Source organism: Triticum dicoccoides, chromosome 1A (genome assembly GCF_002162155.2).
Source record: "Triticum dicoccoides isolate Atlit2015 ecotype Zavitan chromosome 1A, WEW_v2.0, whole genome shotgun sequence".
NCBI lineage: Eukaryota > Viridiplantae > Streptophyta > Magnoliopsida > Poales > Poaceae > Triticum > Triticum dicoccoides.
This window is the reverse complement of record NC_041380.1, coordinates 154,071,354-154,081,749: the sequence shown is the minus strand read 5'-3', so window position 1 is coordinate 154,081,749 and position 10,396 is coordinate 154,071,354. Positions and strand designations below refer to the sequence as shown.

The 10,396-nt window shown below is 47.8% G+C and overlaps 1 long non-coding RNA gene across 3 annotated transcripts; it reads left to right on the top strand.

Annotated features, from left to right (window-relative positions):
* The first annotated feature begins 2,142 nt into the window (after positions 1–2,142).
* Positions 2,143–9,104, top strand: LOC119368218. Of its 3 annotated transcripts, XR_005176573.1 has the most exons (8): positions 2,143–2,279; positions 2,362–2,405; positions 2,518–2,609; positions 3,520–3,587; positions 3,736–5,212; positions 5,294–5,392; positions 5,509–5,556; positions 5,647–9,103. It is a non-coding gene; the product is annotated as an uncharacterized LOC119368218 (long non-coding RNA). The 3 variants fall into 3 exon arrangements; XR_005176571.1 differs by having other exon boundaries at positions 5,294–5,556; positions 5,647–9,104; XR_005176568.1 differs by having other exon boundaries at positions 2,144–2,279; positions 5,294–9,104.
* The last annotated feature ends 1,292 nt before the right edge of the window (positions 9,105–10,396 follow it).

The following is a 10,396-nucleotide window of genomic DNA, read 5'->3' as shown; positions in this document are numbered from 1 at the left end:
AGTTACCCTGCTCCAAGTGGCTCCTTGATTTCGATTCGGTGCGGTGAAAATATCTGCCCCTCGCACGTCGGCACCAGCCTCCTTGTCTCTCTACCGAGTTAACGAATCAGTATTATTAGTCATTTTTTTGCCATGCAGTATCAATTCTAAGTCTAAGTGTTGTAAAACGGTCTAACCCACGTATAAACGCGTATTGACAGTGTATCTGACCGCTGGGACCTATGTGTCAGAAGTCAAACCTGGTATGTTTTTTTGCAAAAAACACCTTTGTTGTAAATTTAATCGCTCAAAGCCCCGCCGCCTCGACCTCGCTGGCCTCCCCTCGCCGGAGCCCCGTCGCTGGCTCGCCGATGCCCAGACGCTGGCTCGCCGGAGCAGCAAAGCAGCGGCTGGCTCGCCGATGCAGCGGCTCGTGTTAGGCGACGAGGGCTAAGGGCGGCCCGGTCGGGCGGTGCGGCAACGCGGTCGGGCGATGTGGCGGCGCGGTGGCCGGAACCATCGCTGGATTCAAACGCCGCCGCCCGTGTCCCTCGTCCCTGAATCCCCGATCCGCTCGAGCTAAACGAGCCAGCGTTGCATGGGCTGCAGCATGGCCCAACCGTGGCCTAGTGAGGCCAACACATTTAAAAAAAATATGTGATAACATGTATTTCTTTAATGTACAGTTACTAAAAAATTTGATAACATGTACTAAAAATTATTGTGTAATCGTAATAAATTTTATAATGCATGCTGAACATTTTATAAAATACTATAATTTTAAATACGTGCTCAACTTTTCCCAAAAATGTTCTGAACATTATTTTAAATGCACAAACACTTTATTTACCTTTCAAAGTAATTTTAAAACTTTTGAACTCAACCCAAAAATAATGCAGAGACTAGCAGGTTTATTCTTCAGACCGAATGTAGTGTGTGTATATTGATAAAAATCATACACACACATATATATAGACATCGTATATTATAAAATGTTCAATATATACACGATTAAGTTTTTATAATATGACATCGTATATTTAAATAAGATCATTGCATATTTAAAAATGTTCAATATACATATTAAACGATGCGGCAAACATTTTTTTAATTGTACGACGCGATGGACATATAATACTTTTTAGTATCGCATAAAAACCGGAACGGCTCGGAGTTTAAAGACGTATGCACGTACTAGTTTTTTTTTTCTTTGCATAGTATACATGTGCTAGTTGAGGCAGCCACTAGGTGACGCATAGGATGGCGTGTGTCAGAGGCAGCAAGCGTGCACGGCGAACGACTCGGCGGGATCGATTCGGCGGTCGCGCGATTTTCTACTTTGTAAAAAAAACGAATGGCACAAAGTATAACTAGACCTGCGTGTGCAGTTCTGGCTAGAAGGAGCAGCGGCGCAGCGGCAGCGAGCGTTCTCTTCTAACGGCACGTTGCGGGCTCGAATCCATGCGAGCGCGTGGCGTTATTTAAAAAAAAGGGGTTTTTTGGCAAGACATTTTTTTGAAAAAATAGAGGATATATGTGTGATTAAATAGAAAGTAAGGGTTGTTTTTGTAAAAGAGCATGCCACGTCAATCCCTGACACACGGGTCCTAGCGGTCAGATGCGTGGTCAATACGCACTTATACGGCTGTCAGATCATTTTACAACACTTAACCTTAAAGTTGGTACTGCATGACAAAAAAATGATTAATGGTACTGATTACGTGTCGAAGTGTGGTAGCTCTCTGCAATTAACTCCTCTCGACCCGGCTTCTTTCCTCTCTCTCCCCCGTTCACTTTCCCCTTTTCGACCCACTGTTCCCGCGTGTTCTGCTCGCATCGCCTTCTTCCGCCCCGATCTGCTTGCTTTCACGATGACCTAAAAAAAAGGGGTTTTTTGGCAAGACATTTTTTTGAAAAAATAGAGGATATATGTGTGATTAAATAGAAAGTAAGGGTTGTTTTTGTAAAAGAGCATGCCACGTCAATCCCTGACACACGGGTCCTAGCGGTCAGATGCGTGGTCAATACGCACTTATACGGCTGTCAGATCATTTTACAACACTTAACCTTAAAGTTGGTACTGCATGACAAAAAAATGATTAATGGTACTGATTACGTGTCGAAGTGTGGTAGCTCTCTGCAATTAACTCCTCTCGACCCGGCTTCTTTCCTCTCTCTCTCCCGTTCACTTTCCCCTTTTCGACCCACTGTTCCCGCGTGTTCTGCTCGCATCGCCTTCTTCCGCCCCGATCTGCTTGCTTTCACGATGACCTTCGCCGTCGATCATGCGTATGGCTGAGGTTAGATCGTCCACCTTGTTGTTCGGTTCGTCCATGGTTCGATCTCCTCCGTTCTAAACCTTCCTTTTTTCCTTTCCTGCAGATCTAGGTTGTCCTGTGTTTTCTTGACGTGGTATTGATTCTTGAGTAGGTGCCCCTCTTTGCTTTTTCTTCCGGTGTATTTTCGTTTCCTCTGCTTGCATTTCTTGCCTTGCGGCTTACATGTTTGATGAAATTCCTAACTCGCCGGTGCTCTCAGGTTTTACTGAACGTGGTCTGCTGGTGCTCAACTATGCGTCCTTCTTCCGCCGTTCATCGACCGTCTGCTGCTGCTGCTCATTCTTAGCAGAGGTTTGTCTCTCGCGCTCTTACGCCTTTTAGGTCTTCTATGGTACCTTTTGGTGTTCCTTTCTGTTAGCAGACTTCTTTTTATAGATCTTTGTGTGTGCCTTTTTTCAAGTAGGTTCTTGTAAATAGAAAAATATTAGCCTTCATGCAAGTCGTCTAAACTGATGACAGTATCGGGTGCCTTATTCACCTAGAAAGGAAGAAGTAGTGCTCTTTTTTACATTGGATATTGTTATTTCTTTTCTGTATATTTGTAATTACTTTCTAGGTGCAGCGGCAGCGAGCGTTCTCTTCTAACGGCACGTTGCGGGTTCGAATCCATGCGAGCGCGTGGCGTTATTTTTGAAAAAAGGGTTCTTGTGGCAAGACCTTTTTTTGAAAAAATAGAAGATATATGTGTGATTAAATAAAAAGTAAGGGTTGTTTTTGTAAAAGAGCATGCCACGTCAATCCCTGACACACGGGTCCAAGCGGTCAGATACGTGGTCAATACGCACTTATACGGCTGTCAGATCGTTTTACAACACTTAGGCTTAGAGTTGGTACTGCATGACCAAAAAAATGACTAATGGTACTGATTACGTGCCGAAGTGTGGTAGTTCTCTGCAATTAACTCCTCTCGACCCGGCTTCTTTCCTCTCTCACTTTCCCCTTTTCGACCCACTGTTCCCGCGTGTTCTGCTCGCATCGCCTTCTTCCGCCCCGATCTGCTTGCTTTCACGATGACCTTCGCCGTCGCTCATGTGTATGGCTGAGGTTCTTACTTTCTGTATTATTTTGTTTCTACTGCTTTATGGGTTTAGACGTTGTTCTTTTCTTCTTCAGAAATCTCCTTCGCAGATTTTGTATGACGTTTACCTGATTGTTGACCTGATATTCTTTTTGGTTGTCTTTTGGCCTTGTCTGCAAACAGGTCTACCAGGTCCAGAATATCATCTTGGCTCGATCCTGCCCTGTACTGTGCTTAGTGCTCCTATCAAGGTTTGTTTCTTCCCTGTAGAATATATGTATTGCATATATGTGTGATATGTGTCTATGTTTATTTACACTTGTTTTGTTCCTGCGGATTATCTCCGTGGGTTGTGGTTGTGTTTTTTTTTTCTTATCATTTTGTTGCGATGCTCTCCAGGATGTGTGCTGTTGTTTACTTCGTCGTTCCTGTTTTAGAGACTCTTGCAGCTCGTTGTGCTTTGCCGGCCTTGTTTTACTTGTATGAGGTGACTGAGGACGGCTCTGTTTTGGCTGGGGTAGAGCTTGAGCTTCCTTTGGAAGGCGTCGGCGCGGTGTCACGGAGGCAGTTCTTTTGGAGCACAGCCTGGCGTGGCTGCGTTGGCGCTTACGATCACGCTGCTGTGCAGGCCATCAATTGAGACTACAACTATGAATGCATGATGGCGTATAGGGAATCCATGCGTTCTGCTGTTCTTGTCGCTGTGCATGCTGCTCGGCACTCCGGGAGATTGGAGAGAGAGGTTTCTGTAGGGCCAGGGTTATTTACCTCGCCTCCTGTTGAGCGGGGAACGTTAGATTGGAATTTATCGTGCTCTCAGCTTATGGCATCCATGCGTAATGTGTAGATTTTGTAATTGATTCTTGTACTGAAACTAGGCTGCTTACTGTTTGAGAGCTTTGTATAACGAGATGTGGTTTATAGTGAGATTATTGCGTAGTCGGGTGTGCTGTTCTCTGTACCAAGTATTCTCTTGCTCCCTGCGTCGCTTCTCTGTGTAAAAAAGTTTTCGGTAGGCTCTTGTCTTTGCTTCTTTTTGGGCTTGCAGCAGACAAAGTGAACACACTTTGATTCCTGCCAGGATTTTAGGTGGGCTATTAGTGTAGGTGGGCTGTTAGTTTTGTTTCTCTTTGGGCTTGTGGAAAGCAGACTGAATAGGCCTTGGCTCTTGCTATCTCAACCTTGTTTTTGTAGTGTTTTGGTTTGTCCCATTTCTTTTGTTTTGCTGTTAGATGCTTAGCTTCTTGTTGGATCCATTTGAGGGTGTTTTGATACCTTTTTAGTTCGGGTTTCCTTCGTTGGTTATTTCTTCCCTTTCATGTACAGGGATGAAAGTGGTTGGTGGTAAAGCATTTCCAGTGCCCTCTTTATATTATTTTATCCCTTTTATTTGGGTTCTGTTCTTTTAGATTTGTTTCTTACTTTCAGGATTTTAAAAGGTTTTAGTGCTGCTGCGTTGAGTATGGTAGTTCCTTGCTTTAGTCAATGTTTTATGCTCCGGCATGTCCATCTTTAGATTTCTCTAGTTTGTTTGGGTGCTTTCTTGACATTCCAGTGATGTTTGTGCTATGATGTAGGATTTGTAGTCCAGTGATTTTGCTATGACCTCCCTCACGCCTATGTTCTACCGTATACGCTATGGATAGCCCTCCTGTTGTTTCTCGCCGCCGCAGGGCCGCTGCTGGGGTGGCTCTTGTGCCTCTTCCTTGTGCCTCTCGTCGTAAGAATCCTACGGATAGCCCTCCTGTTGTCCGTCGCCCCCGTAGGGTGGCTGCTGGGGTGCCTCTTGTGTCTCTTCCTCGTCCCTCTCGTCGTAAAAATCTTATCTCATCGGCGTTTGTTGGATATATTGCTTCAGGCCTTCCCAAGAGAAAATGTATGACCCTTCTTGTCACTTCTCGGTAGGCCCTTTTTATGTTACCTTATTAATGCCTTTGTTTTCGTGTTATTACTATAGACGATGGTTTCTTCCCTGTTCTTACCTCTGAGGTTACTGCTGTGAATCGAAAGAAACGCAAGCTCATACACGATAGATGGTTTGGTGGTCGTGTGCCAGGTGCTTATTTAGTTCCTTTACTCTTTACTTCCTTAGACTTGTCTTATGTTTATGACGCCGTGTGAGCTTTTGGATTGCTGTATTTCGTACATATGAACCGTTTACTTCTCCCTTAGATCCTTTGTAGGTTGGTTTCACCGATGAGGAGGTTGCTATCTTTAAAGGTAATACATGCGATATCTTGTTTGCGCTGCCTCTGTCTTACCAGAGTCTATTGTCGTATGATTTGATCTAAGGACATACTTGTTCCATAGCTGGTTATGTAGGCAGGTCTTTCTATGGAGGCCCAGCATATAAGTATTCCCGTTGTAAGTCGAGCTTCTGGTATCAGGAGAGGGCGAAGTCTGAATCTGCAGTAAGCAAAAGGCGGGTTGTCTACAACCTCTGCTGCAAGGGTGGGAAAGTCTTTGTTGAGCCTTTCAAAAAACCGCCTCCATTTCTTGTTGACCTTCTAAAATTTGATGGACCCCCACAGAGCAAGGAATTCATTGAAAAAATACGACGATATAACTGTTTGTTTGCTTTTACTTCCATGGGGGTGAAAATAGATCGTTCAGTAAATAATGGTGGTGGTCCAAACATTTTTAAAATCGCCGGCGGTATATGTCATCAGATGGGATCTCTTTTGCCACAGGAAGGGAATGCTCCAAAATTTGCAGAGCTGTATGTGTTTCATGGTGGAAATGAGATTGATAATCGAATTCAGGCTTTAAACAAGGAAGATAGAATTCTGGGTGGGTTAGATAAGGATATTGTTAATGGTCTGAAGCTCATGCTTGATGAGCACAATTCTCTTGTAAAAAAATTCCGCATCGCTGAGGAGATCTTGGCTGAGATGAATTTGCTGAAATTTCTATTCGTATAGTTGCTCCTGGCAAAGATGATGGCCCTCAGTTTAATCTTCCTTCCACGGATGAGCTTGCATGCTTAGTTGTTGATGAATTAACAATGGAAACTCCTAGCCGTGATATAATAATACATGGTAGGGGAACACATTGGCAGCAAATTTCGTCTTTACATCCTGCTTATATGGCTTTACAATACCCTCTACTCTTTCCGTTCGGTGAGCGTGGATTTCAGCTTGGTGTGAAATACATAGCGGTAGATCACGAAGGTTCCAACAAAAGAGAGAAAATGACCATGCAGGATTTTTATTGTTTTTGTTCACACTATAAAGAAGGCCAGCATAACCCTTGTTTGTCTTGTGGTCTGTTGTCTGATCAGGCAGTTGTAGATTCTCGTGTATGCACAGATGAGTCTAGGCTACATTTTATTTTGCTATGCAACGATGATCTGAGAGCTGAGAATTTACAAGGGCTTGTAGATGCGGTTGGAGCGGGCCGCATAGATGGAAGTTCAGTTGGTAAAAAAAATATTGCCCTCTTCTTTTACTGGTGGACGCCGTTATATGATCGAAAATTTTCAGGATGCGGTGGCTATCGCCCGTGTGCATGGTTGTCCTGAGCTTTTTACTACTTTCGCATGTAATCCTAAGTGGCCTGAGATAACGGAAGCTCTTTCTGTTGAACCTGGCCAGAGACCACATAATAGGGCTGATATTACTGTTAGGGTGTATCACATGAAACTTAATGAGTACCTTCGGCAAAGTGGTCGCAAGTAATGCAACCTGTTGCTTACTTTCTCTGTGGAGATTTTTTTTGAGTTTAACTTGACTACCTTCTCCCAGTTTTGCACACTGTGGAATTTCAAAAAAGGGGCTTACCACACGCGCATATACTTGGCAAGACAAAGAGAAGCGGGGTGAGGTTAGCCCTTCTTTGATTGATTCGTTTGTGTGTGCACAAATTCCTGATCCCGTGGCAGATCCTCTTGGATATGCCCTCGTTGCTGAGTTCATGATGCATGGGCCATGTGGAAGAAACATCGATTGATGAAGTAGGCTTTCCTGTCTACAGGCGTCCAAATAATGGCCGTTTTATCATGAAAAACAAGACTAGGCTTGATAATAGGCACGTTGTGCCTTATAACATGGCAATGCTAAAGAAATATCAAGCTCATTTAAATGTTGAGTGGTGTAACAAAACACATGTCTTAAAATATCTGTGTAAGTATGTTACCAAGGGCCCTGACATGTCAAAAACTCTGTTTAATAGGATAAAAAATTCTGAGGATCCAAATGATAATGGGGTGGATGAAATTGAAGAGTATAGAGCGTGTCGATACGTATGTGCCCATGATTCATTTTGGAGGTGTTATGGGTATGACATACACAGTAAAGAACCTTCTGTAGAAAGACTTGCTGTTCATTTACCAAATAAACATATTGTGCGATTTCGTGCAAGGGCCAACCTTAAGGCTATTGTTAACAATTCTTTGCTGCACAAAACCATGTTAACAGAATGGTTTGTTGCTAATGCTAGATACAAAAGTGCCAGGTCTTTAACATAATGTGATTTTCCCACAAAATGGTCTTGGAATGCACAGAGTAAGGTATGGATGAAAAGAAAACTTGGCAAAAGAATTGGTAGGATTTACTATGTGCATCCTTCTGTTGGTGAACTTTATTATCTTAGAATGCTGCTAATGATTGTAAAAGGCGCAAAGTCCTCGCGAGCGGGGGCTGGCAGTAGCGTGCGCGCGATGCGCGTACACCTTGCCGTTACTGGCGCTCGCTTCTCGCGAGACCCTCTCGGGTGGACCGGCGGACCTCTCAGGAAACCAAAACCTCGTGAGCTCGTGAGGGGCTCCTCTCAGAAGGAATGCACGTCCACAACCGCCAAACCAGTTTGAAGCCTGGCTAAACCAAAGTAAGTTACGGCATTAAGCCCGCAAGGGGAGTCGCGAGCACCCAAAAGCACGCTTTAAGCCTAGCCTAAGGAATGAAGTGGTAGTCTATTTACATGAAGGGCTTCCCCTCTCTAAAATGCTCTTACATCGTGAGGGGCCGTACCCAAGCTTTTGCGTGCAGGTTCAAAAAAAAGGAGCAAGGGCTCAGCCGGACATATCGCTCGCCTCGTCCCCCGAATAGCTTCCGGACAGGCTGCTAGTGCCATCGCTGTCGCTATCTTCACTGCCATCAGCCACACTGCCATCAGCTTCGCCGCCATCAACCACGTCTCCCTCATCCGCGACGACCACCACAGCAACAACGTCATCATCAGAAGCAAAGGCCCTAACCAGAGCGTCCACATTGTCGTCCACCCAGTGCGCGAGGTTGCCCCGAATGACCGCGGGCACTAGGGCAATGGCGGCGGCAAAATTAAAGTCAGGATTGGTGTTCAGGAGATGGCTGAAGACGAGGGAGAATGCGCGCCCGAGAAGGCCTTGGCTCTTTTCGTCCACAAGCTCGCGAGCCCTCTCAGCACGGCTCTCCAGGCACGTAACAACATTAGTGAAGAAGCGAAGATGGCTGGCGTAATCCTCGGCGTGGGGATGAGGGGCATGCTCATCGCAGATGACACCAAGCGCCTGGTTGGCCTTCGTCCCGAGGTCCCAAGTATGGGAGTGTGCTCGCGCAGTAGCATCTGCCGGCGAAGTGCCTCCTCCCTGCTTTGCTGCGCAAAGGACTCGGCGCTGGCAACCCGCTGCTGAAGAGAGAGCAGCTCGTCACGGGCGGAGGCCAGCTCGGCCTGCACCGAGATCAGGGCGGCTGCGACGGCTTTCTCGCGCTGTTCCACCTCAGCCAGCCCTGACCTTAGGGCAGCGGTCCTGCCCACACCTTCAGCTTCCACGAGCTTTAGCTTCAGGTCGTACCTGCCAGCAAGATCCGCGCGAGCCTCGGCCACCCTGCGGTCGACCTCCTCATGGGACCTGGCCTCACGTGCGCCGACAACATCCTCTGCTTGGGCGACTTGGCGCTCCCTCGTCTCCAACTGCTCAAGCTCAAGGCTGCGCTTCGTGGCCTCCAGCAATAGTGCTTCCTCACGCCTCAAGATCTCCTTCTCGTCGGACAGAGCACGCTTCATCGACGCCAGGGCAACTCTGTGCGCCTCCACCTGCTGCTCCAGGGAGGCGTTCAAGGCCTGGAGCTCCCGCCTGCGCTCCTCGGCGGCCGCGTGGTGATTGTCCGCCTCCCTGGCCTCCTCCAAGGCCCGGGCGCTGGCCTCTCGCGAGGTTGCTAGGGATGCCTCGGCCTTCGCATTGGCGTGCTCGCGCTGGAGGCTTCCGAGGTTGATAGCCACCTTTAGTTGATGCCACTCCACCAGCCGGAGGCCTTCGGCTTCAAGGCGAGCGTCGACGTCCCCGAGTTCTCCGCCGAGCCAGCTCATCGCGCCCATTGCCTCCTGAAAGAGCTCGTGGCGGATGACACTCCGCTCGTGCGCAAACTTAAGCGCGCAACCGGGTTCGTCCCCTGCAGCGGGGGTAGTTGATGGGATTCGAAGCGGCTCACCCCCTTTCGGCAGGGGGGCTGGGGGCTGGCGCCTCCCGGGCCGCCGACTGGGCTTCAGCAGGGGATCGCATGGCTTGAGGCCCGTTGCTTGAAGAAGAAGCCAGGATTGAGGTCACCCCGCCGCCGTCCACAACCAGAGGAGAAGCCCTTGGCACACTTGCCGCACCCCAGGCGAGGCCACGAAGGAGAGACGGCAAAGGCGCGGGCTCAAGGCGTCAGGCTAGCGTGTTTGCCTCTCCGGCCAACCTCGCGCCGGGTGCGGCATGCTGGCTTGGGGCGCTCAAGGCCAACGGGGAATTTGAGGCAGGAGATGGTTGCTTCCCGGGAGACTTCGCCGCCTTAGCAGAAGGGACCCTGAGGAGCCACAGTCAGGAGGAGAAGCAGCACTCAAGAAATTACAAAGATAAGGTACTCACTCGTCTATGGCGATATACTTCCTCTGCTTCAACGGCCGGAAGGCATCACTGTTGCAGCTTGGGACTCTTTCCTCTTGCGGAGCGCATCAAAGTCCAGACAGAGCCTGCCGAAGCCTTGAACGCAGCCACCAGCGCAGGGCGCGGTTGGTGGGGCACCTGAGGAGACGACCTCGGGAGTGCTGGGCTGAGGGGAGACCACTGGCTCCGCCTCATGATGACCTGCTGAGACCTCGGAAG